Source organism: Tympanuchus pallidicinctus, unplaced genomic scaffold (genome assembly GCF_026119805.1).
Source record: "Tympanuchus pallidicinctus isolate F22 unplaced genomic scaffold, pur_lepc_1.0 scaffold5, whole genome shotgun sequence".
Taxonomy (NCBI): domain Eukaryota; kingdom Metazoa; phylum Chordata; class Aves; order Galliformes; family Phasianidae; genus Tympanuchus; species Tympanuchus pallidicinctus.
This window is the reverse complement of record NW_026294769.1, coordinates 26,424,141-26,427,790: the sequence shown is the minus strand read 5'-3', so window position 1 is coordinate 26,427,790 and position 3,650 is coordinate 26,424,141.

Here is a 3,650-nt window from a genome sequence, read left to right as displayed (position 1 = left end):
TATTTCCCCTTCCAGCGGGAGGAGGAGGGGTCGGGAGGTGGGGACTCCCGCGCTGCCGCCGCCGGGAGGAGAGGAGGGCGGGCTGGAGGGGCGGCCCGTGGGGTGTCCGCCGCCGGGCGGGGGCGGGTCGGGGCGGGAGAGGGTATGCGGGGGGGCCGGACGGTGTTGGGGCGGTCCGAGAGGTTCTCGGCAGGTACGGGGCGGCTATGGGAAGGGGGCAGAACTCGAGGAGTGGAATCGTTTTGGCCGCGGTTCTCCGTATAAATTAGACGTTTTAAAGAATAGGGTTCTGAGTTGCCGCTTTTGATGTTGCACTCTGCGCGTTTTCCCGTAGAATCACAGCACTTCGTGAGTTGGAAGGAACCCACAAGGACCATCGAATCCAACTCCCATCTACACAGAGCACCCAAAATCCTAACCCTGTGTCTGAGAGCAGCGTCCAAACTCTCCTTGAATTCTGGCACTTGGGGCCATGACCACTGTGCAGCCCGTTCCATGCCCACCGCCCTGTGGTGCAGCACCGGTCCCCCAACCCCAGCTGCCCTCCCCTCACACAGCTCCATGCCGTTCCCTCGGGCCCTGTCGCTGTCACACAGAGCAGAGCTCAGCGCTGCCCCTCCGCTTCCTGTGAGGAGCTGCAGCCACCGTCAGGCCTCCCCTCAGCTCCTCTGTTCTGGGCTGAGCAAACACAGGGACCTCAGTTATCCGAAGTCTTACGTCCTGGTCATGCAAATGCATGTTCTTCAGAGTTGTACATGTTGACAACTTGTGCCTGAGTTTGAATGCGGGGCTTTATTTTATACATCCCACTGCTCACAAACATCGTATTTTCTAGTTTTTGTTTGCATCCGTGGGCTCAGCTGTAGTGTCCCATGACAAGGAATTTTTAACAAATTGGAAAATTTTGAGAAAATCAACGTAACTGAGTTTTGAATGGCTTAAGCTGAAGTGTTTACACGCTGAGTGATTAAAAAGAAATACAAACAACAATGACTCTTTCCAGCTCCCTTGAGAAGGAAGAATAAATTTAATCTTCCTTGCTTATACTGAGAGGAAGCTGAGACAGAAACAAGTAGTGGTGAGTCAGAATGCGAACTCTGGTTCTTTGGATTCTCAGAGTTACATTTGTTCCTTCCAACAAATGTTTTTCAGGTCAGAAGGGACAGCTTCCAGAGCACCTGGTGGTGGTCTTCACAAGGCTATAGTGGGTGTATATCTGGTCAATGACCTGGTGAGAGATGTGTAAAGGAAATAACCTCCTTCATGAAACAGGTGCCCCGGAAAGCAAGTAAAGCTGGCTATGGCTGTGAAAATGCCCTTCCTCAATGTTTCTTGCTCATCTTCAACCCATTCCTGTAGCTGCTACAGAAATGTTTGTCAGCTATGTGTATGAAGGAACAATTCATGCTGTAGACCTAATGCAATTGGAAAAATTGTTTGTGTACTTGACTGTTTTTAAGAGAGGATCAAGATTAACCCTGGACAATTAATTTTGCTGCCTATAACAATCTGAGAGTGGCTGAGACATCAAAGTAGATTTTCTTTACCTGCAAGTTCTGAAAGGGGAAACAGATCCAGTGGCGGTAACTCAGAAAACAGGTGATGTTCACTTAGATGCAGTACAAGCATCTGCATTTATGAGTCTTGAAGACTCTCGAAGCACATCATGTATATGCGTGCTGGTTGCCTCTGCTAACAGAAGATTTTGCCAGAATGATGAGTGGGATAATGCTGGGCTGTCAACCAGTAATACCAGGACATGAGTACGTGGTAACACATGGTGCTGGAACAGGCTGCCCAGAGAAAATGTGAAGGTGTTCAAAGTCAGGATGCATGGGGCCCAGGGCACTCTGATCTACTGTCTGATTTGGTGGGTGGCAACCCTGCCCACAGCAGAGGGGTTGAAACTACATGATCTTTGAGGTCCCTTCCAACTCAAGCCATTCTATGATTCTATGACATGTGGAAGGTAGTGCACATAGGAAAGTGAGCCACCCCATGGGTGGGCTGAGCAGTGGATGGCTTTAGGAAGGTCTTTCCTATTGAGAAGCAGCCAGCTCAAAGAGTCTTGCTTGTTTGGCAGCTGTGTAGGAAGGCTCTCTTAATGTAAGCCCTCTGCTAATGCTAGTTGTTAGGTGTATGACCCTTCAAAGCCCTGTTCCTGTAGGTCCCTCGATGTATCTAGCCTTCCACCTCACCTGAGGAAGCAGCAAGTCAGGAGATAACATAAATGTCCACCCAGGATGTAAGAGGTAGCCAATGCCACTGTGAACAGTAATGAAAAGTGAGCAGTTTTGAACTGTAATTATATCAAAATAGCAACATCTTGAAGGGGAGGCTTTTTTCCTGTGAACATAACCTATTCTGCCATCTTTAAATCAAGCAACAAAATGATGTGCAGGATGAGCCTGTGAAAAATCATCTGTCCAAGAAGTGTGAAGTTTGTTCCCTGGGAAGGGACATCCCCTCCAGCAGCATCACAGCTTCTCATAAGCAGAAAGGGGAATAACTTTACTGCTCAACCAGCCAACTTTGTAAATTAGGCCCCGCTTGTGATTTACTATCAGCACGGCTTCAGATGTGGTAATGAAATGAAATGAAATCAATACCCAGTGGACCCAGGCACGGCAGAACTTTCCAAAAACAACACAGACTATACTTTGTCTTTTACTCGCTTTTTTTACTTTCTGATATTTTAAGGACATGGGATTTTTCAAACTGATGCACAATATTTTCTTGATAGTGTGCCCAGCTTACTCCTACTTGTTTCATTACTGTGCCCCTGTTCTGCATTTACTGTTGCTGTAACAGGAAGCAGTGACAAATAACAGCTCCTTGCACTTTGATCTAAGCAGCATGTCACATCCATGCCCATTAAAAATTATATTAACCAATCCAACCATGACTTTGTGAACTTGGGCTCCTGGGGTAGGGTCTGTGCTTAATTTGAGTATAAAGTAATATTGTTTACAAAGACATCTCAGCCATACTGACAGTTGGACTAAACGAAGGTCTTAAAGGTCTTTTCTAATCTTAATGATTCTGTGATTCTATATTCTCAAAAATAACGTAGGGGCAAAAGCATTTAAAGGAGGAAGTCAGCAGAAAATGAGCAGAAAGTGGTCATTTAGGAAACTAACCTGATGGAAAATGTACTTTGGGGCTGAGGCTCTCTACAAAAGTATTAAAATAGAAAGAAAACTAATTTGTCAGGTTTGTTGCATGACACTTAAAAGACATAAGCATATCAGCATGGCACTTGTCTAACTAAGGTGCAGGCTGATTAGCTGATAGCTAATGCCAGTCTTCTGGTAAAAGACATTTAAAGGAGAGACATGATGAAAAAGAGTGGAGGCCGCGAGCATATGGGATGCTTTATTCTATGGAGAGAAATGAAATGGGGTAGCATCCTTTCACTCTGTAATGCTTTGGCAGTGCCACAGCTATGATTAGCTGATGGCTAGACTACTTTTTTTCAAAAGACAGTACATTCTTTTGAATGTAGCAAAGCGGTGGGATGTGAAGATTTATTGGAAAAGAGTGGAGTGACTGGTTCACAAGAAGTCAGAAGTCTGTGAGCTTTCTGTTAGTGGATTGTCCATGACAAGTTCATCAGAACAAGTGAAGATTTGGAGAGAGGTTTTGCTACA